This window comes from Carcharodon carcharias, chromosome 6 (assembly GCF_017639515.1).
Source record: "Carcharodon carcharias isolate sCarCar2 chromosome 6, sCarCar2.pri, whole genome shotgun sequence".
Taxonomy (NCBI): domain Eukaryota; kingdom Metazoa; phylum Chordata; class Chondrichthyes; order Lamniformes; family Lamnidae; genus Carcharodon; species Carcharodon carcharias.
The window spans coordinates 89,152,181-89,176,228 of NC_054472.1; the positions used below are offsets into that span (position 1 = coordinate 89,152,181).

The window sequence follows — 24,048 nt, forward strand, 5'->3', positions numbered from 1 at the left end:
AATTTTTTGAATGCTGAAATATGAATCAAATGCCTGGAGTACCTTTATTATAAGAGCTTGAAGCCTCCTTGACTCGCTGTCTCGTTATTACATCGTTGCCAAGAGCTCCAACCACAGAGTAAACTACTGACCTGATTCTGTTGCTTTTTGTGAAAATCTGAAGCTGTTTGACATCTGGAAAATCTCCTTCTCCAGTTGAGCCTGTTGGAGCTTTCAGTGCTTTGGAATGGTTCTGAGAGTGGATTGGCAGTACATGGCAGTGTAGACTCCATGCTTGTCCCAAGCTCTGGATCTGCTACTGCTTTAGTAGCCTGGCTTCTAGATTCTGGTCTGCACTCACTGCTATCTGGACTCTGGGCCTGTGCCTCAGCTTGCATCTGCTACACCAGCGATGCTTCGAGTTCTTCAAGTGAGCCTTCAATCAATTTTCTTTTCATCCTTCGTCCAAGGAACCACAAGCCAGGCCACTAAAGCAACAGCAGGTCCAGAACTTGGGACAAGCATGGAATCCACACTGCCATGTACTACCATTCCACTTGCAGAACCATTCCAAAGCTTGTAAGAGCTTCAACACTGGGTTGACTGGAGAAAGAGATTTTCCAGATATCGTACAGCTTCAGGTTTTCACAAAAAGCAACAACTTTGCATTTGGAGCTATTGTTGACGAAATAATAATAACGAAACAGGGTGTCAAGGAGGCTTCAAGCACGTACAATAAGGTACTCCAGGCTTTGGATGTTTTGACTGCAGCATAGCTACACTGAATCAGTCAAGGTCAGTCACTTCAGCAGAGATAAGCTGTTGAACCTGGAAACTTCCTGACTTTAGACTAATGGATAAGTTGCTAGGCCTTTGGGATCTTGATTGCACTTTCTGAGCCAATAAACCTGTGGTGGTGGGTGTGGAGGCAATGCCAAATCGGAAGAGAAACGATCAACCATGTAGAAATTCATTTGGTTCGTTACTATTATATAAGTTCCCTCTTATGCCTGTCTGATCTCGGTTTCCTTGCATCAAAAAGTTAGAATTTGAGATGAATCTGATCTTAATTATTGGGAATTGTATTTCGAAACCAAATTTGAGAGAAAATACCAAGGAGCTAACGAAGAATTGCATCCCGAACTCATGTTAACTGCTTTAAATTACTGGGACTGAATTACCCTATCTTCATGGTGATGAACAGAAACTTTTCAGATGCTAGCTTTAGCTCATGGAGGTGACACCTTGCCCCCTTACTGAAGCTTCCCTGCCAATGATTTACATAATCCAGCAAAGTCATGTTGTGTTGTTAGTATTGCTGGAAATAGAGATAGTTTAAGTAAGTTGTATTTGTGGGTGTTAGGAATGACTTTTGGTTTTAATGGTTAAGTTTGATTTGTATTGCTGTATCTGTGTATTGAAGGTCAAATTGAGTTTTAGTTTCGCTTTAAAAGGTGCCTGCATTTCTAATGAGAATTTTATGACTGTGGCAGCTAAGTTAAACAAATGAGTGGAGAAACTGGGCTGTTGCCTAGCAACAGGGGTCCAGAGAGGCAGGTTCCTCCTACAGACAGCATGGAAAAACTGAAAAAAACAGCAGTTTTAAGTTCAGTTTGAAGACATCTGCCGAACAGAAGCCACTTAGAAGGGATAGATAACCATTCCCAAACTAAAGAAAAGATCCCAAAATCCAGGGGAGTGGAACAGGAGAGTCCCAAACAGAGCTTCTAGTCAAAGGACGGACAGGGACCTGAAAAGGTCTTGTTCATGAAGTTAAGAATGAGAGGCAGAGAGAGGCTCCAAGCTGCAGATTTAAAGAGACAAAAGCTGCAGAAAGCAGATTTAAAGTGAGAACAGCTTGTAAGAGGCAAGAAGGTCCAAAGAGATCACTGAAGGTCTATAACTCTTTGTTACGGGCTTGTGAAGCAGTGGTGTACCATTGACGGCTAGGTCAGAGAGAGAGTGTATGGAAGACAGCTTGAATGCATGTGGTGACCCAGGGGAGAGGAACATCAGAAGAAGAGTTCAAAACTCTGGAGGTGAACCCTTGCGGAAGGTGTCTGAGGAAAAGTGTTGGTTTGGGAGAAGATTCCAAAGCGAGTTCTTGGAGAGTGGCGATTGGAGTGTGAAAGATGGGGTTCAGTGAGACTGGTTGGCTCATGGTGTGACAAGTGTCTGGGGGGAGTTGAGGAGAGATCTGTAGCATCTGTCTGGGGTGGCATCTGTCACTTGTTTTCAGAGTGTGGTACACCTGACCACTGGTCACCAAATGGTTTAGGTGGACTGTGAACATTAGAGTATGAGTTTTTGTAACTTGTTATCCTTACAAATCTGTATATATCTGTAAAGATATAGTTTATATAGAGTGAAGGAGTATTATAATGTAGTTCATCTTTTGTTTAATATATGTTTTTATTCTTTTGTTAAAGTTCATCAGCTGACTCCTGTGACTCTGTTCAGTAGCTACTCTCCATGCATCTAAACAAACAAATAAAAGTTAGGATCTATCAAGCTGGGTTCCACCATAGGATCAAGCTTGTCCAAGGGTAATCTCAGCTGGGATCATAACAGTATGGATTACAGTATGTATTACATGTACTAACTGCATGAAAAGCTGAAATGCTGAGGTCGCTGATGATTTTATACAATTATGTTACTCCACAGTCTTGACAGTGATGGAAGGTAAACAAAGGGACAACTAATGTTTCCACCCACTAGAATTTGAATAAGTTTATCAATTTGAAGTAATCTAGAAGCATTTGCACTTCACTACAGATCATAAGAAGTGCTATAATTTTATGCCCCTTCTTACTGCAGTGACTTTGTTGCTTTGTGCTATAATGTGCACATGGTTCCTTCTTACAGTTTACAGACCTTTTTGTCTTTGGCCACTCTCATCCCTGTTGTCGGTCTGTCCTGGTGGGACAGGACATTGCCTGAAATGGTGGTCTGGGACATTGGCTGTAAAATGTGATTCAGTGAGAATGACTGTCAGGTTGTTATTTGACTAGTTTGTGAGACAGCTCTCCCAATTTTGGCACAAGCCCCAGATGTTAGCAAGGAGGACTTTGTACACGCAGCCTAGTCAATCCTGCAGTTATCCTTTCTGGTGCATAGGCCGATGTCATGTGGTCTGTAGTGGTTTGGTTCAACTGACAGGCCAGCTTTCATCTTCAGATTTATTAATTAAATTTAAATTCCACAAGCTGCTGTGGTGAGATTTGAACCTTTGTCTCCCTCTGAATTACTCACCCAGTGACATTACCACTACACCACTGTCTCCATATATGATGGTATCACAAAGGACTTGCATGTATTACTGTGTATAGTGAGAATGAGCTAATGAATGTTAGGAGAGTATGAGAACACTGGGGTGAATACCCTGACAAAAATATTCACCAAGGAAACCAGATAAATCCTTAGCCCATCACCATAACTCCTTATCAAGGAACTGTGTTTACCACTCACTTTATGGCTTGGAGATAATAATGCCTGAATTTAGCTTTTCCTAACTATTCCTGCATCAACTAGCTCAGATTACATTAGCATTTATATTATTAATCTACTGAAATGAATGAATTAACCCTTTCTTGCTGATTAACAATAGTTTTGTAACAAAGGCATGACCTAACAATTGTTTATTAACCTTCTACTAGTATGGAAACATTGTAAATTAAATATTTACTCAACCAGGTTAGTTGTGAAATAACTGAACTGCTTTTGTAACCACTTATTTATGCCACAAAAATTCAGTAACTGCTTGCTGATTATGGAATTTTAAAGCACAGAAGGACGCATTCAGCCAGTTATACCTCTGCTGACTCATTGAAAGAGCTGTCCAATTTAGTCCCACATCCCAGCTTTGTTCCCTCATAAACCTGCAAATTAGTCCTCTCGAGTCCAGTTGACTTCTGAAAGTTCCTATGGAATCTGATTCCACTGCTCGAGTATATTGCATATCCTAACTCTCTGAAAAAATTTCTTCACACAATGTCCCTGTAATTCTTTTGCAGATTTATTTTAAATTCATGACATCTGGTTACTGACCACCCTGCTAGAGGAAATAGTTTCTCCTTGCTCTGTCAAAATGATTCAATTTTGAATACCTCTTAGACTTCCCCTTTATGTTCTCTAAGGAGAACAATCCAAGCTTCTTCAACGTTTCTGCATAACTGAACTCTCTCATCCCAGGTCTCATACTGGCAAGCCACCTCTATATCTTCCCCAGGTCCGTTACGTCCTTCGTAAAAGTGCAGTGTACAAAATTGTATGTGGTAGTCCAACTGAGGCCTAACGAGAAATTTGTGAAGATTTATGTGACTTGCTTTTGTGTTCACTGCCCCTACTTACAAAACTAAGTGCCTTGTATGCTTTATAATCTTATTAACTTGCCCTACCATCTTCCAAGATTTGTGAATATACATTCCAGATCTCACTTTTACACCCACCTCAATATAGTGCAATTTAGATTATTTTGCCTCCATGTTGTTTCTCAGTGCATTATTTTGCAATTGCCTCTGCCATGTGTCTTCCCATTTCAGTAATCTATGTCCTTTTGCAGTCTGCCACCTATCATGCTCATGATTTAAGTTTTATTGTTCGATGACTTAGAAATTATAACCCTGTACCCAAGTTGCTATATATAAGCAAAACACTGATCCCAATACCAACTCCTGTGGGACCCCACAGCATACTTTTCGTCGATCAGAAAAGCATTAATTCCCACTATTCTGTTCCCTATCCCTTAGCCAATTTTGTCCCAAGTTTACCACCATCCCTTTAATACTGTGCTTCTATTTTCTGAATATGTGTTATGAGGTACTTTAATCAAATGTCTTTTAAAAGTCCATTTATACAACCTCTACACTACCATCTCTGTACTTCATTCAAAGAACTCATTCGGGTTGGTCAGCCATGATTTGCCTCAAACAAATCCGAGCTGGCTGTCCCTTATCAACCCATCCTTTTGTTTCTGGGACTGGGGAATCAATAATAGGAAATGAGAAATGGCAGAGACTTTGAACAAGTACTTTGTATCTGTCTTCACAGTAGAAGGCAAAAATGACCCAAGGATAGTAAAAAAAAAAGACCAGAACAGGAGGGAGGAACTTAAAACTAAGATAACTAATGGGACTAAAAACGGACAGGTCACCAGATCCAGGGAACTTAAGGTTTTAAAAGAAGTGAGTGCAGAAATAGTGAGTGCATTAGTTGTATGCTTCCAAAATTCCCTAGATTCTGGAAAGGTTACAGTGGATCTGAAAACTGCAAATGTAACACCACTATTCAAGAAAGGAGGGAGGAAAAGCAGGAATAGTTCTGTTGAAGGGTCATGAGGACTCGAAACGTCAACTCTTTTCTTCTCTGCTGATGCTGCCAGACCTGAGATTTTCCAGGTAATTGTTTTTGTTTTGGATTTCCAGCAAACGCAGTTTTTTGTTTTTAAACTGTAGGTTAGTTAGTCTAACATCTGTCATTGGGGAAATGCTAAAAACAATTAGGTAGGAAGTAGTAGCAGGACACTTAGAAAATCACAATACAATCAAATAGAGTCAACATGGTTTCATGAAAGGGAAATAGTGTTTGACTAATCTGTGAGAGTTCGTTGAGGATGTAATGCACAGGTTGGAAAGGAGAACCAAGGAGATGTAGTGTTCAGTAAGCTCCTGCTGTTCACTCCCCCGCCGTCACTATTTTGTTTACCCACGCAAATTTGTCTATCAAATCGCAGTTTGCGTCCTGAAAGCTCGCTCATCTGTGGTTTAAAAATGTAACAATCCCGATTTAAACAGCACACATGGACAAAGGTTAACGAAGAACTTACTATACCTTAAAATTTCAAAAAAACACTGTTCTCTTGTCCTCGAAGAAAGTGCACTGCAAAAACCCTTGCACTGCACGTGTGCAGTCTCCACATGCACGTGGGTTGCTATGATTCGCAGGATTCTACAGTAGTGCAGTATTTTGCAGTACAGTTACAAGACAGAACAGTACTTTACTAAAAACGTGTGAGCTACAGCCAAGCAGAAAACACCCCAGGAAGCTGATGACACTTGAACAAAAAGTCGCAATCCTAGATAGACTGCAAAATGATGCAAGTGCTTCCATTCTAGCCAGGGAATACTTTTATGAACGAATCCACAATCAGGTACATTAGGCAGTCTGATGAAAAGGGTCAGTATTAGTGTTTCTAGTAATTGTACTGCCAAGTTAACTTTTGTAAGCAGGAGAGATCCACACTTTTGAGTAACTTCTCCATTTCCTCTGTGTGGATGGAGCACCAGCATCAAAGGAGAGCCCCAGTTAAAGGTCCAGTCATTCGAAACAGAGCTCTTGAATTGTACCAGAGCGTAGACTTATAAAGAGGGTAGTGCTGGCGACAATGAAGATGGTGCAGAAAGTGCCTCTCCTTCTATTTCCAAAGAATTCTCAGCTAGCACAGGATAGTTCAATTGCTTTAAAAAGTGTTTTGGGCTGCATAATGTGAAGTTGGAGGGGGGAGGGGGAAGGCTGCTTTTGTTGACCATACAGCTGCAGGAGAGTTTCCCAAGGTGCTGCAGGAATACATCGAGGAGAGAGGCTACCAGGCAGAGCAGGTCTTCAATGCAGACGAAACTGGTCTGTTCTGGAAGAAGATGCTAATTAGGGCCTACATTTCAAAAGAATAAAAGACAGGTTGACACTTCTGCTTTGTGCCAAATGTGGCTGGCTTTAAATGTAAACCAATGTTGGTTTATAGCTCAGAAAACCCTTGAGCTTTCAAAGGGAAAAATGTCATCTGCCAGCCTTTTGGAAGGCTAACAGCAATGCCTGGGTACGGCACCTGTATTTGAAGACTGGTTTGCCAATTGCTTTCTGCCAATTGCATTTATCCCAGGGGAAAGGACCTGTCTTTCAAAGTCCAACTGATCCTCAATAATGCACCTGGGCATTATCACACTGTTTTGCCGAGAACCATCCAGATGTTGAAATTTTGTTTTTACCCTCCAAATAAGACCTCACATATCCAGCTAATGGAGCAAAGCATCATTACCTCATTCAAGGCTTACCACACCCGACGAAGTTTCAGCCGCACCCTTCATCTTCTAGAAGCAGACCCTTGAACCACAGTACGTGACTGCTGGAAGGATCCTCATAGCAATAGGCATAATTAAGCATTCATGGGTTGAAGTTAGAGCTTCAGCCATAAATACCTGCTGGAAACAAAGTTTGGCCTGAATTGTTCACAGGGTTCCCCAATGTGGAAGCTGAAGTGGCCAGGATTGTTGACTTGGCAAAATGAGGAGAAGGATTTGAAGACATCACCACCACAGCTGAAGTGGGTGAGTTGCTTCAATCTCATCAAGAACTCTCTCCGGAAGAATTGGTTGAATTTATGAGATTAAATGAGTCTGAGCAGGAGCTGGAAGTAGAGCCTAGAAAGGCTCAGTTCACAACCAAAATAATAGCAGATCTCATAAGATCAGCCAAAGATTTGAAAAAAGCAAGCAACAGACCATGATACAAGCATGGAAAGAAGCATTGCCTTTTTGTAGAGCAATTGACATAACTATTGCTCTCTACAGAGAACTTAACAAAATTGAGGAACAAAAGGTGAAGCAGTCCACGATAACATTATTCTTCTCAACCAAATCATCCACATCAATGTCTGCATCAGCCACATCACCCACTCTATCTACATCCAGTTTCAAGTAAAGTATGGTACCTGTACTGTGATTTGTAAATTATACTACACGGTACTGTATTCTGTAATTGAAAAGTTTTACATTGTTTTTGTTTTCTTGTATTGGCAAACAATTTCTTCAGTAAAATTGTCTTTGATTTAATCACAAAATTTTTTATTGATTCATTTCAGATAAAAATGTGAAATTTGGGGTTGGCTGGATTGCATTATAAACTGTTCGTCTTTCACGATTTCACCCTTTGTGATATTTCGCAGGAAGGGAACCTCCACGAACGGTGGGAATTTACTGTATTTTGATTTCCAAAAGGCATAACGGTGTCATATAAATGTTACTACACAAGATAAGAGCACATGGTGTTGAGGGTGATATATTAGCATGGTTAGAGGATTTGCTAATGAACAGGAAAGAGTCAGGATAAATAGGTCATTTTCACGTTGGCAAAATTTAACTAGTGGAGTGGCACAGGGATCAGTATATGATGTATATTAATAACTTGGACGAAGGGACCAACTGTATTTGTAGCCAAATTTGCTGCTGATATAAAGAGAGGTGTGATTGCCAGTTGTGGAGAGGACAAAGAGCCTGCAAAGAGATGTAGCGAGGTTAAGTGGGTGGGCAAAATTTTGGGAGACTTGAGTATAATGAGGGACAGTATGAGGATCCTTTGGCAGGAAGAATAAAAAAGCAGAGTATTATTTAAATGAGAGAGACCGCAGACTGCTTGGGATAGATGGATGTGGATGTCCTTGTGCATGAATCACAAAACGTTAGCATGCAGGTACAACAAGTAATTGGGAAGGGAAATGGAATGATAGCATTTATTGCAAGAGTGGTGGATTATAAAAGTAGGGAAGCCTTACTACAGTCATGTAGGGCATTGATGAGATTACACAAGAGTACTGTATACCCTTTTGATCTCCTTACTTAAAGGATATACTTGCATTAGAAGTGGTTCAGACTGTTCACCAGGTTGATTTCTTGGATGAAGGGGTTGTCTTAAAAGGAAAGGTTGAGCAAATTGGGCCTATACTCATTGGAGTTCAGAAGAATGAAACATACGATTCTGAGGGGGCTTAATATGGTAGATGTTGAGAGGATGTTTCTTCTAGAACGAGAGGCCATGATTTTAAAGTAGGGTCTCCCATTTAATACAAAAATGAGGAGGAATTCTTTCTCTAAGGATTGCTGGTCTTTGGAATTTTCTTCCAAAAAGGGAGATGAATGCTGGGTCATTGAATATATTCAAGACTGAATTAGACAATATTCAGGATTGAATTCGACAGATGTTTGGTTGCAAGAGGGTCAATGGTTATGGGAGATGGGCAGGAAGGTGGAGTTAAGGCCATAATCAGAGCAGGCATGATCCTATTCAATGGCAGAGCAGGCTGGATAGGCCAAATCACCTCCTCCCATTATTTACGATCTAGTTAAAATGTAATCATAAGGAAAGCAGCAGTGCAACTGCAATGATTGTCCTGATACAAAACCTACCCAGACCACGAAAGAGCAACTTTTTGTGGGGCTAAGAAGTACAGGAGTGCTCCTGTGGGATCAGCAAGGGAAGTGTAACCACCCCACCCCCCCGCTTCTTAACCCTGCCACCTTCCCTGGACTACCCCACCTTCATACAGTTACCTTGGGGCCCTGCAGGAAACCTTTGGGCCACCTGACTTTCAGCAGCTGCTTGCACATCTCCCGGCTGTTTTAGTAGGATGCCGGCCAGTGGTATGTTAATGAGACCTGGCCATTGGAATTAGCTGAATTGCTGCTCCTGGGTGGACTTGCTATTTCAACTGTTTCCTGGGAGGTTGTTGTGGCTTGTGGGAGTGAAAGTGTTGACATTACAAATCTCAGTTGAAACTTATAAACATAGCGCATTGCATTAAATGTAGTGGCCAGCAATCATTCTTGCAAAGTTTTAAATTTTGACGTATTATCTAGGTAATTTGGATTTGTTTTTGAAGACAAGTAAATAATTGAAAAAGGTAAAGAATGTTTTCCTTCCTTTAGGAAAGAAAAGTGCTTCATGCCATGCTATTTACTTCACTCGCTAGGCTTTAGCAGACAGCACACACCCTGTTTAGTTGAAGTATGTAAGCGAATGGGCTCTGCGTAGAGGATGTATTTTGTAACACAAATAGTTATGTGGTTACTTATTCTGGAAAATAGCCATATAAAAACAAATGTTGTCATCCATTTTATCACTGAAACATTGGCCCTACATTTTCCGAGATGGGTAACAGCAAAATACTTGACTGAGGTCACTGATGCACAAGAAGTTTAAATTTCTGATTTCTGCCTGTATTTGCTCTGTGATTCCCTACTCAAGTGGGATTAGAAGGGCATATCTACGGAGACTTGTGCTATTTGTCCTGTACTTGCCCTGGTTTTTATACAGATTTACTGATTGTCCTGACGAGTGTAAAGCTTATTGAGTGGTGCAGCTGGAATGTGAAAGCCACCAGCACCACAGCACCCCTGACAATGTTTACTTCCTCCCTTTGGCAATGGTCACCACCTCCCAACCAGCAGAGATCCCCACTCTAGACTCATCACTCACCTGGCTGGACAGGAGCCAGGGATTCGAATGTTGGGAGAATTAGCATTGCCATGGATGCATGGAGAGGGGAAATGAGCAATTTTAGGGTTCAGGAGTGGTGTAAGCACCATGAAAAGGGTTGGGGGGGCAGGGAAGTGTGTGAACTGAGGAAGGGGGTGGGGGCCATGTGGTGTTGGGGGCATTGTTGGGGGGGGCGTGGAGAAGTTGAGTATTGGTGGGTGGTGGAGGGAGAGTATTGACGTGGGTGAGCGTTTTTGGGGATTGAGGGAGGGGAGTGAGCATTGTTGGGGGAGAGGGATGAAAGTTGTTGGAGAGGAGGTTGTGCAGTGTTGGGGTTGACAGCTCTCTTTAAAAACAGAGTGGGGCATGCCTTCAGTGCATGATGAAAAGGAGTCTGAAGCCAAGAACAGAAGGTACAAAGACTCCAGTATAAAATGCTAAGTGGCCCGATTGTTATGATGCAGCAGATGTGTGCCAGGTGGATCAAATCCACGAGGGAAACTTGATCACTTGGTCACAACGATTTTGCAATTTGTATTTTATTTTGAGATGAGTGCCTTGAATTCAGTAGCAGTAAGCCTACCACGACTTCAGAGGTTTTTAGAAAACTAAATTAAATATTTATTAACAGAGATTTCAAGCACATACATAGGTGTACGAATTGCGACCATAATAACTCCTAAAATCCCTAATAATCTGGCTCCCAGTTACATGCCCATTAAGGCAAAAATAAATAGATTTAAACAGACCCAGGAAAAGTAACACAATATCCTGGACGGTGAGAATTCAAAGCGAGTTTTCTTAGTTTCAGTTCCTGTAGACAGGAACTTGATGCACAGATGCTGGAGGCTTTTCACGCTTGTGTTAGATATTAGAATGCCTTCTCCCCTTACACACAGCCGCATCTCCTCCTTTTATACATGTTTCTCCCTTTTTAATGTAAATTCCATTGTTCCCATATGTTTTTGCAACTTTTCTCATAAAATTAGTACTATGAAAGATTATTATCAGTAACCCTTTGGGAAAAATAAACACTCTGTTTGGCTTCTGGTTAAGTGTAACATCCTACCATCTCTTTGAAATTCAAACTAACCTACTTTATCTATATAAATGCAAATTTTCCTCACCTCGCATTCTAAAACCTCAGCCATGTTTGTGTATTTAGCATTTCAAACCTGGCTTCTTTTTGATAACTCAAAGCCTCCAGACAATTTGTCTCCAATTCTATTACATTCCACACACACATACACACAGAGAAGCTAATTCAAACCCCACCATTAACCCACTTTTTACAATAAATCACAATAATGTTATGAAAATTATTATATTTTCATGACACCCAATTAAATTGCAGTCAATGGCCGTGCACCCTCAACAACTATGTCCAGAAAATCTCGGCCATTTACTTTCCATGCAACTAGATTACATTTCAATAGCGGCTGTCATTTCAAACTTTAGATTCTTTTAAACAGTATTAAAAAACTTGGATCATATCTTACAATGAGGATGATGGAAAAATAGCAAAATACCTTAGGAATAAAAATAAAATGTGCCATAAATACATACCAGATAAAGCAGCATCTATAAAGAAAAGATCTGGGCTGATACTACAAAGACGACAGGTCCTGAAAACATTCCGGCAGAATTGCTCAAGATTTGTGCTCCAGAACTAGCCGCGCCCTGAGCCAAGCTGTTCCAGTAAGGTGACCTCCAACACCTACCACCTAAAGGTTCGAGGACAGCACATGCATGGGAACTCCACCTGCAAGTTTCCCTCCAAACCCCTCAATATTTTAACTTGGAACTATATGTCATTGTTCCTTCACTTCACTTGGTCAAAATCATGGAACTCCTTCCCCAACAGCCCTGTGGATGTATCTACACCACATGGACTGCAGTGCTTCAGGAAGGAGGTTCACCACCAGCTTCTCGAGGGCAATTGTGGATGGGCAAAAAACGCTGGCCTAGCTAGTGATGCTCAAGTACCGTGAAAGCGTAAAAACAAATTGGGGTTTTTAAATTGATGGGGAGTCTTGCACGTGCAGAAACTTATCACTCTCACTTAACTAAGGCCGGATAGAAATGTGGAAGAGCTGAGACTCTAGGGCTTCCAGTTATGCATAGACTACAGCTGGGAATATCACAGGCTAAAACCATGCAGTTTACCAGTGCAGTGTGGTCTTGGCTAGACAAGTAGTAGGAACTGGGTCACTGCTTGTCTAGCTATGATGATCTTTCCGTTGGAGCTTTGGTTTGCAGGCTTGTCTGGAGTGGGGTGGCAGGTTTTACTTTGCTGTGTGGGCCCTGGAAGAAAATCCACTTTTTCTTGGATTTCTGCACTACCTCCAATGTTGCCACCACTTTCTACAGAGCCTTAATTTTGTTGCTCAGCTGTCTTGATTCTAGTATCTGGCCTTCTGTATCTTCAGTTTACTGCTCCTGTTAGAAATTTTCATTCTATTCTGAACTAGACGTGAGATGTTCCCTCTGCTTCCCCTCCTGGATTCTGCTCCTGTGCTACAAATGACCTTTTTTGCTCTGCTGTTTTCTGTCTACTCACATAGTTGCTGACTCCATTCATCCCTTCATGGCTATACTTGATCTGCTTGTGTGCACTAATAGTCACTGGATGTGAGGAAATTAACCTCACGTAAGCATGGCAAAGATTAGGGTAGAAAAAAAAGGGACTTTTTTATTTAATGAAAAGGGAATTAAGCTTGTGGAACAAGTTACATGGCCACTGAAGTAAAGCTTCAAGATTTGCCTTCTGGAGGGAAGACACTGAGAGGTGTGGTAAGAGAGGTTGTTGATCGAAATGAGCTCAAGTCGGCTGACAGCATTTTTCTTTATTTTGAAAACTTCTGTTCAAGGAAAAATACTAAATGGACCCTTTTGTAAGAGTAAGGAGAGATGATATCTTGGAGGGTGCATCGAATGAAGCTTTGTGGGTAGGGCTTAGGAATAAAAAAGGGCCAGCCACATTGTTAGGTGTTTATTATAGACCCCCAGATAGTGGGAAACTGAGGAGCAGATATGTGCACAATTTGTGGAGGTAAAAACTAACCACAGAACTGTGGTCCAGGGGGCCATTCAAGTGGGGAGAGTAATAAGTAGAGCGTAGTTGTAGTGGGAGGCATATAGTTAGAGGGATAGACGCAGTTCTCGACAGCCATGAGCGAGAGTCTCAAAAGCTGTGTTGCCTGCCTGGTGCCATGGTTAAGGACATCTCTTTGGGGCTGGGGAGGAACTTGGAGTGGGAGGGGAAGGATCCAGATGTCATTGACCCATGTGGGTATCAATAACATAGGACTAAGAAAGAGGTTCTCCTTGGGGAGCATAAGCAGCTAGGGGCTAAAGTAGAACCACAAAGGTGATAATCTCTGGATTACTATCAGGGCCACGAGCAAGTTGTCAAAGGGTTAAAAAGATTGTTGTGGGAGAAATGGGTTTTTGTTCATGGGGCACTGGCTGGAGAGAGGGCTTTAAATTAAATAGTGGAGTGGGAGGTTTCAAGTGAGGGGAGATTTGCAAAGTTAAAGAGAAAGGACAAAGCATGGTAGCGATCTGGGTAATGATAACCAAAGTGTGATAGGAAGGGACAGAACATACAAACGTGAGGGTTGGTCAGAGTAGGGAAAAATGGTACAAAGACAGATTGCTCTACCTGAATGCATGCAGCGTTCGAAACAAGTTGGATAAATTGATTGCACAAATAGAAGTAAAATGAGCATGATGTGATGGCCATTACAGACAAAAGGTTGCAAAGTGACCATGGCTGGGTTCTGAATGTTCAGGGGTATTTGACATTTCTGAAGAACAGGAAGAAAGGAAAAGGAGGTGGGGTAGCTCTTAAAGGATGTGATCAGTATAGTAGTGAGAAAGGAGCTTGCCTTGGGAGAACAAAATGTTTTATCAGTTTGGTTAGAGAAAAGAAATAGCAAAGGAATGAAGTCACCAGTGAGGGTAATTTATAGGCCTGCTGACAGTAGCTATACTGTAGGGTAGAGTATCAATCAAGAAAAAATGAGGGCTTTTTTCTTTTAAAAAAAAAGCTACTGCAATAATTGTGGGCGATTTTAAATTTCATATAGATTAGACAAATCAAATTAAAGGTAGCCTGGAGGACGAGTTCATAGTGTATTTTTAGAACAATATGTTCTGGAACCAACCAGGTAACAGGCTATTTTAGACCTGGCAATATGTAATGAGAGAGGATTAATTAAAGACAGTAGTAAAGAATCCTCTAGGCAAGAGTGATCATAACACGTAGAATTTCGCATTCACTTTGAGGGTAAGAAATGTGAGTTTAAAACTGATCTCTTCAACTGAAATAAAGGCAGTTAGGAGGGCCTAAAGACAGAGTTGGCTAAAGTGGAATAGACAAATGGATTGGAATGGGTTAAAAGGCAAGATGGTAGAGAAGCAGTGGCAGAGATTTAAGGAGATATTTTGTAACTCAACGAAGATGTATTACATTGAGAAGGAAACACCATTGGTGGCTAACTAAGGAAGCTAATGATGGTATCCAGTTGAAAGGAAAGACCCCGGTGTGGCAAAGATTCGTGATAGCCCAGAAGATTAGGAAAGTGTTAAATCAGCAAAGAATGACTAAGAAATAATAGGGGGAGAAATTGGAGTCTGGGAGAAGATTAGCAAAAAATATAATAATAGACAGCAAAATCTTCAAGTATATAAAAAGTAAAGAGTAACTAAAGTGAGCTTTGGTGCATTAAAGGGTGAGACTGGGAATCAATAAAAAGTTACTGTATGAGATAAGTCATGGTGTTGGTGGAGGTATATTAACATGGATAGAGGATGGGCTAATGAACACGATATAGATTCGGTAAATGGGTCATTTGCAGGTTGGCAAACTGCAATTAGTGGAGTGCCATAAGGATCAGTGCTGGGATCTCAACTATTAACTTTCTATATCAATGACTTTGATGAAGGGACCGACTGTATTGCATCCAGATTTGCTGACAATATGTTGATGGGTAGGAAAACAAGTTGAGGAGGATACAAAGAGTCTGTGAAAGGATATAGATAGGTTAAGTGAGAGGGCAAAAATTTGGCAGATGGAGTATAATGTGGGAAAATGTGAGATTCTCCATTTGGTAGAAAGAATAAAAGAAACATTATTTAAATAGAGAGATCGCAGAATGCTGCGGTTTCGAGGGACCTGAAGTTAGCATGCAGCATAGGAAGCGTTTAGGAAGGCAAGTGGCATGTTGACCTTTATTGCAAGGGGAATGGATTATAAAAATAGACATTTTGCTATAACTAAACGGCATTCGTGAGACCACACCTAGAATATTGTGTACATTTTTGTTCTCCTTGTATAAGGAGTGATATACTTGCATTGGAAGCAATTCAGAGAAGGTCCATTAGGCTGATTCCTGTGATGAAGGGGTTGCCTTACGAGAAAGGGGGCGATGGTGGCTTGATAATGTCATTGGATTAGTAATCCAGAGGCCTAATGCTCTGGGGACATGGGTTCAAATCTCAGTAGGGCAGCTGGTGGATTTTAAATTCAGTTAAGTATTCTGGAATTGAAAACTAGTCTCAGTAATGGTGAACATGAAACTATCATCGATATTCATTCTAAAAGCTCATCTGATTCACTAATGTCCTTCAGGGAAGGAAGTCTGTCATCCTTACCTGGACTAATCTACATGTGATTCCAGATCTCCAGTAATGTGGTTGACTCTTAACTGCCCTCTGAAATGGCCGAGCAAGCCATTTGCTTAAAGGCAATTAGGGATCGGCGATAAATGTTGGCCTTGCAGGCGACACCCACATCTCATGCAAGAATAAATTGTTTTTAAATGGAAAGGTTGAGTAAGTTAGACCTATAATCGTTGGCGCTTAGAAGAACGAGAGGTAATCTCATTGAAACAAAAGATTCTGAGAAGGCTTGCCAGGGTAGATGCTGAGAGGATGTTTTCCCTCGGTGAGGAACCTAGAACTGGGGACACAGTTTAAAATTTAGTGGTCTCCCATTTAAGGCAGAGATGAAGAATCCCTTCTTTTAGAGGGCTGTTTTTGTTTTGGAATTTTCTATCTTGGAGTGGTGCTGGACCGTTGAATATATTCAAGTTGGACAGATTCTTGATTTACAAGGGAGTCAAGGATTATGCGGTACAGGCAGGAAAGTAGAGTTAAGGCCACAATCAAATCAGCCATGACAATGTCAGAGCAGGCTAGATGGGACGAATGGCCTACTCCTCCTATTTCATAAGTTTGGCTGAACATCTTGCCTGAAAGATGATATCTCAAACAGCAATGCTCAGTAATGCTCTTAAAGTGTCAGCCTGGAATAAATGTGCACAAATCACTAAAAGCTAATGACAAATACAAAAAGGGCTCATGTGTACTGTCTTGCTCAGGCCCTATTTGGATTAATGTCTTCAATTAAGGGCATGGAACTTCAGGAAAGAATATATGTCAGGGAATTCATCAGATACCAAGTTTAAATTATGAGGACAGGTTGCATAAACCTGACTTGTTATTCATGTGACTGATTAATTGAGTATAAAATAATACACTTAGAGTAGATGCAGAAAAGCTATTTTCTCTGGTATCAACCATAGTTGGTTGCACTCTTGTCTTTGAGTCAGAAGATGTGGGCTCAAGTCCTACTGCAGGCTTTGAGCATAAAATCAGGGCCAGCGGTCCAGTGCAGTTGGAAGTGCCCTCTGCCTCCTCAGGTGGCTTAAAAGATCCAATTGCACTATTTTGAAGAGCGGTAGGGTTTCCTGGTAACATTGTCCTGCAATCAGCATCAATAAATCATAACAAATTGCTGTTTGCAGGAACTTGTTATGCACAAATTGGCTGCTGTGTATCCTACATTACTACAATGATTACGCTTCATAAGTACTTAATTACCTTTAAATGCTTTGGTAGGTCCTGTGTTTGTGAAAGGCATTATATAAATGCAAGCCTTTTTTCTGGAGGGTTGTCAGGAATCTAGGCTATTTGGGAGTGAATTTTTTCATGAAAGGCAGTAAAATCTGGAAATCTCTTCCTCCAAAGCGCTGTGGATAAGGGTCATTTGAAATTTTCAAGACTTAAACGAGGAGATTTTTATTAGGTAAGATGACCAATGAATATGGATAAAAGTTAGGAAGTGGGGAATGTATAGATTGACTATGATCTAACCCAATGGAAAACGAGCTTGAGGGGCTAAATGACCTAGTCCTGTTCTTATGATTCATATTCATTTCTGTTTAGGCTAATCAATGAAAAATGGACATTTGTTTGAGGTACCCATGGAACCATGCCAAAGGAAAATCAAACTTAGCAGCCTATCTAGTCCATAAAGATTAAGAAACTATGGGCAGAAGCGTCTGTGCCTGCTTCCATCGGGTGTGTTCGATGGTGTGAGCAGACAATATGGCGTGAAGGCCAAAAATTGGTTTCACAACGTCGTGAAACCAGTTTGTGATCATCGGCTCAGCCCATCAATGGCAGGCTGTGTTTCCCGCCATCTGACGTTGGCAACCTCATTGTAATACATCAGAATATCATAAGACTAGCCCACCGGACTCATCCACCCCGCTGGATCGCCTGCCCCGATGTGTTTCACAACACAAATAAAAGGCGTGTACTTAATGGGCTGCACTTTGAGGGGGACTCTGAGGTGAGTGCATAGTAATGTGGAGTGCTTGCAAGGGACGCTTTTTGGACTTCAAAGTTGAGGCGAGTTGGATGGGGGGGGCGGTGCAAAGGCTGCCCCATGGTTGAAGGTAGCACATAAGCACATGAGGGGTGGGCGAGGGGAAGTGGCCACACGTTAGGGACATCTTGTTTAAAGTGATCAATCCTCTGCAGTTGAGACAGTTCAGGCCTAGCCACATTGATATGTCTGGGGTCAGGCTGCTAGCTTATCTGCCCACTCGAGCAGCACAGGCATCAAAGTGCCACCAAGTGCTCCAGAGCTTTTCGCCCCATGGCGCACAGATGACCACCTAATGAGCGTTTTAGTGGACTGCAGAACAGTTGGATGACTGGGCAAGCTGTATGGTCTCCTTGCTAAAGCTGGCCATGGAGCAGTCACTGGTGGAGTCACTCACAGGCCCTTGCAATATCATCATCCTGTTTTGGGCCAGTCTCTCCCATAGTTCAAGCTAACCGTGCAGCTTTGCAAGTGGGGGTTAGGAGAATGCCTGCGCATACAGTTCAATGGGCAAATCTGTCGCCAGTTAGTCAGGTGGAGTGGGGTGGAGGAATGTGGGGTTTCGGGCTGCCATGCAGCACGCTAAACTCTGACCACCCAAGTGGTGGCCAGCATTCTCCGGATGGTGAACTATTCCCGGGCAGGGCGAAGCCAGAGGAAACTCTGGTGGAGGTCCGTAGCGGTCCTGACGTGCAAATCGGTCGTCCAACCTTGGTTTGGGGTGAAAGACTAATCGAACCATCTAGTAGCTGGTTCCCTCTGAAGCTTCCCTCAGAATAGCTGGTGCTCGTCCACACACAGTTTTATCTGGTAAGCCACATTGATATGTCTGGGGTCGGGCCGCTAGCTTATCTGCCCACTCGACGACCTCATTCTTTCGCGAATCATTACTTCTCTCTTCCCTTTTCTTTGTTAGTGATTGGGTACGAAGCTGTGAGCAGCTGGTATGAAAAACAAAACAAAAAATAGCATCTCTCTCTCTCTCTCTCTCTCTCTCTCTCTCTCTTGGCCCCTAGGGAGTTGTCAGTACGTCGCTCTCAGGTAATGACTGTGGGTTCTCAAGGGGCCTTAAAGGAAGAGCAGCGCCCTCTGGAAGAAGGGGCAGCAGGGGCTCCCGCACACACCGCAGAAGAGCCACAGTAAGCCATCGCTGGTTGGCGCCTAGCTAGACCCAGGGCCTATAGTCGCTGCCTTTTATTCCTGCAGATGACTGAGAACCAGTGTCGTTGAAGACTGCACATGTCTAGGGAACTGGTTGGTCACATCTGCTAGCTGCTGCAGGATTTGGTGCCACGTGGACATAAAGGGCATCCACTGCCAGTGGCCTTGAAAGTGACAGTGGCACTTGGTTTCTATGCCAGTGGCTTCTTTCAGGGCTCCACAGGTGACCTCTATGGGATATCACAAGCCTCCACCCACAAATGCATTCATGAGGTCATGGATGCCAACCTCGTGACAGCACACAAAGGACGTGGTTAACGATACCTGTGTGACAGCCTCAGACTGCAGCAGAGCAAAGGTATAACCAGGCCCCTGCTGCAGCTCACATCTTGATGGAGCAAACTGTTGGGATGCTGAAAATGAGGTTCCGGTGCCTGGACCTGTCTGGTGGAGCCCTGCAATATAATCCACAGAAAATTTTATGCATTGTCGTTGCCTGCTGCGCCCTTTGCAGTGCCAGGTTGTAATGGGGAGAGGAGTTGATTGAGGAGATGCAGGAGCTGGAGGCCTGCTCCCATGAGGAGGACAGAATCACAGAACTGTTACGGTGTAGAAGGAAAGCATTAGGCTCATTCTGTCTGCACTGTCTTTTTGAGCATTTTAACTTAATACCAAGCTCCTGCCTTTTTCCCAGTGTTCTGCACATTATTTCTATTTAGATAATCATCCAATGCCCTCCTGAATGCCTCAATTGAATTTGCCTCCACCAACTTCAGGCACTGCATTCCAAACCCTAACTACTTGCTGTGTGAAAAAGTTTTCCTCATCTTGCATTTTGTAAAACACCTTAAAACTGTGCCCTTTGGTTCTTAATCTATTTACGAGCGGGAACAGTTTCTCCCTAATACTCTGTTTAGGCCCCTTGTTATTTTGAAAACTTCTATCAAGTCTCCTCCTCTTCAAGGAAAATAGTCCCAACTTCTCCAATCTTTCCTCATAACTGAAGTGTCTCATCCCTAGAATTGTTCTCGTAAGCCTTTTCTGCACTCTGTCCAATGCATTCACACCCTTCCTATAGTGTGGCACCCAGAACTATATACAATACTCCAGCTGAGGTCTAGCCAGTGTCTTATATAAGTTCATCATAACCTCCTTGCTCTTGTACTCTATGCCTTTATTAGTGAAGCCTAGAATACTGTATGCATTAGAAACAGCTTTCTACCTGTCCTGCCACCTTGTTAATGGCTTAAGTACATATACACCCAAGTCTCTCTGCTCCTGCACACCCTTTTAGAATAGTATCCTTTTATTTTATACTGACTCTCCATGTTCTTTGTACCAAAGCTTATCACCTCACACTTCTCCACTTTGAACTTCATCTGAGCTCCTCATAGTTTACGATTCTCCCAAATTTTGTCGTCTGCAAACTTTGAAGTTGTCCCCTGCATACAAAGATCTAGATCATTTATACATATAACAGGAAGAGCAAAGGCCCCAATACCGACCCCTGGGGAACTCCACTACAAACCTTCTTCCAGCCTGAAACATATCCATTAACCATTACTCTGTTTCCTATCCCTCAGTCATTTTTGTATCCACATTGCTAATGTCCCTTTTATTCCATGACCTGTAACTTTCCTCACATATTCTGTTGTGTGGTACTGTATCCGAACGCCTTTTGGAAGATCATATACACCACATCAACGGTCTTGCCCTCATCAACCATCTCTCTAAACTCTTTTTAAAAAAATAACTCCAGCAAATTAGTTAGACACGATTTTCCTTTAACAAATCCATGCTGACTCTTCCGAATCAGTCCAAATTTTTCCATGTGACTATTAATTTTATCCTGAATAATTGTTTCTAGAAGTTTCCCCAGCACTGAAGTTAAACTGACTGGTCTGTACTTGCAAGGCAGACCTTTATAACCTTTTTTGAACAAGGGCGGTAATGTTTGCAATTCTCCAGTCCTCAGGCACCTCCCCTGAATTCAGGGAACATTGAAAGATTATTGCCAGTACCTCTGCAATTTCCATTCTCTCTTCCTTCAGTATTCTTGGATGCATCTTATCTGGCCCCGGTGCCTTATCAACTTTTTAAATACTGACAGCTTATCCAATACCTCATCCTTATCAATTTTAAACCCTTCTAGTGACTGAGTTTCCTCCTCTGTCACCATGGCCTGAGTAGCATCTACCTTGTAGATAAAGACAGATGCAATGTATTCATTTAATACCTCAGCCTTGCCTCTTGCCTTCATGTGTAAATATTCTTTTTTGGTCCCTAATCAGCACTACTCCCCCTTTTACCACCTTTTTACTATTGATGTGCTTATAGAATACTTTGGGATTTCCTTTTATGTTAGCTGCCAGTCTTTTTTTCAATCCCTCTTTGCTTCTCGTATTTGCTTTTTCGCATCCTTTCTGAACCTTCTGTATTCAGCTTGATTCTCGATTGGACGTCGATGATGATGAGGGACAAAGGTGACAATGACAGTAATGAGGCCCTCGCACTGGCCAGATAAGGCAGGTGTGCTTGGGAGGCCCCTGTAGCTGCTAGATTTGTGGAGGTTGATGATGTCACGCAGTAAGGACACTCCATAGATCTTCACATAGCCTCTGAGATTGTCTGACTCCTATCTGACTGAGGGCAGCTCGCTTGTGCTCTGTGATCAGGGTCATATAGAGACACAGCTATGAAACTTTAAATACATCTGATCCTTTGTCTGCCTTCAGCACCTGACCACTTCAGGAGCACAATATCGCTGGTCACAGATGCTGAAGAGATGGGGGCCAGCCCCACCTTAAAGATGTTCAGAGCACACCGAGAATGACGGAACTCAGTGACATCTGCCCATGATGGCTCCGGGGTGTGCACCTGCTGATCCTCCTTCTTATGGGTGCCCAGGGCCCCTGGCAGATTCCTTGAGGAGAAGGTGTAGCTGGAGTGAGATCGAGCTGCCCTGTACCCCTTTCGCATACACACTGTTGGAGGCCAACTACGAAGTCAGCAATGGAGTTGAACCAGGGCAGGAGTGACGCGCTGGACCAAGGACTCCATGGCAGGTGCCATCCTACCAGCGTTGACCCCGGTGCATTGGCATACTGACGCTATAACCACAGCCTGAAGGTGGACGGACTCCTCCATCATGCCTTGCAATCTGAGGAGTGCAGCAGACATCCCTTCCTGATGTTCCCTAGCTTGCCTTTGCAGCTCCAGCAACTGTGACATGACTGAGTCCAGAGGCTCGTCACCTGACTCTGACTCAGCAGATTTCTGGCCTTCAGTTTTCCGAGTACCGGATGCCTAGGAAATCACTGCTGCTGCTGCCTGCTGTGGATCAAAGTGTGATGTGCTCACCAGATTGTGATCCTGAGGCTGCTCTAAAGCTTGGTTTCACCAAGGTGTATGTCTCTGCATTGGTGGAGGTTGTGGGTGAGCGTTGTGATGAGACTTCAAGGAGGGTGCCTTCAGATTCCTCTTCAGAGGTTTTTTTGGGGGCTTGATTGGAGGCTCTGGACCATGGACTCTCTTGGCAGTTTCCCAGATGTGCCTGCGAAAGCTAAGAGAGACAATTAGTGAATGACAGTGGCCTGTGAAACAGGGCACGTTACTCATGGCATGGTGGTTTGATGGATGTTGCACTGCTGGATCCTCAAAACACCACCTGCCTCACCATCAGCACAGGAATGGTCCAGATCCTCGCTGACCAGCTTGGATGTCTGATTTCAAAGCCTGTGAGGACCTTGATTTCAGGTATTCCTCCACTGGTAAGTGACCTCTCCATCTTGTTGTGTGCCATGGAGGGGATGAGGACAATGAAGGTGTGTGGAGTGTGTGGATATCCCTTGAACTGGCAGTGAGTGAGGGCCCTGTGGATGTGTGAGTTCAAAGTGTTGAGAAGAGTGATTTACTCTGGTGGAACAAAGATCATTCATCCTCTTGTGGCTCTGGATGGAGCATTGGTGCTGATCACCACTGCCACCGCCTCCCAATCTGGATTAATGAGGTTGCCCATCCTGTGGCTGTTGGGGGGGAGGGGGTGGGGTGGGGGGTGGATGAGGAAATCACAGCCAGCCTCCACTGGGTTCAAAAGGCACTTTAGGGATGAAGTTGGTGGCTGTGGTCTTTTTGCCTTTCAGGACCATGTCTTCTTTGCAACAGTCCTGGGCCGGAAGCACTTAGGTGTGTGCGTGGCTGCACTTAAATTATCACACCAGAAGCCATATTTAAGTTGCTTTTTTGCCCTAAAAAAAGTGTGAATTATTCAGTCATCTGAATTAAGTTATGCATTTAATAAGATAAGAATTTAGTGCTTAATATAGTAGGTAGATAATTCAAAAATTCATTATCACATTAAGAGTAGATTATAAGCTTTTCTTATTTTCTACTTTTGTCCTGTTTAAATTTTATGCTCCTCGAAGTTTGGAAAGACTTGACCTTTGCATTGTTGATGAATAAATCCTAAATTAAAGCACCTCGTATCAGTGACTTGAGATGTTTGCAAATTAATGGGAAACATGGGGCAAAAGTTTTTGCTCGGCTGGCGAGCGCGCGCCCCACCTGCCTGATTATGAAATAGTGTCCCGATGTCAACGTGCAGTCGCACGGTACTTCGGTCGGCGGGTACGTGCTGGAGTTGGCAGCGTGCTCACTGATAATTAAAAGGCCTTTTAATGCCCTTAAAGAATCAATGAAGTTAATTTTTTTGCTGCCCATCGAATCTTAACAGCTGGTGGGCAGGCAAAATGCCCAAGTGGGCGGGATGAGGTTTCCAAAAGCAAATAAGAATAAAATAAAAGTTTTAAAATTTAATTAATAACATGTCCCTGCTCATGTGACAGTTACATGAGGGGACATATTTTATTTCATTTTTAAAAAATGAAGAACTGAAGAAAAAAATCTTCGTTTCCCTGAGGTAGCTTTGTGCCTCAGAGGTTCTGAAGCATGCACTTGCATGCATGCACGAAGTCAGTGCTTGCTCT

At 42.7% G+C, this 24,048-nt stretch overlaps 1 protein-coding gene across 3 annotated transcripts in view; it reads left to right on the forward strand.

Annotated features, from left to right (window-relative positions):
- Positions 1–24,048, forward strand: part of mybl1 (v-myb avian myeloblastosis viral oncogene homolog-like 1) — a 153,513-nt gene that overhangs the window by 23,953 nt on the left and 105,512 nt on the right. The window lies entirely within an intron of this gene.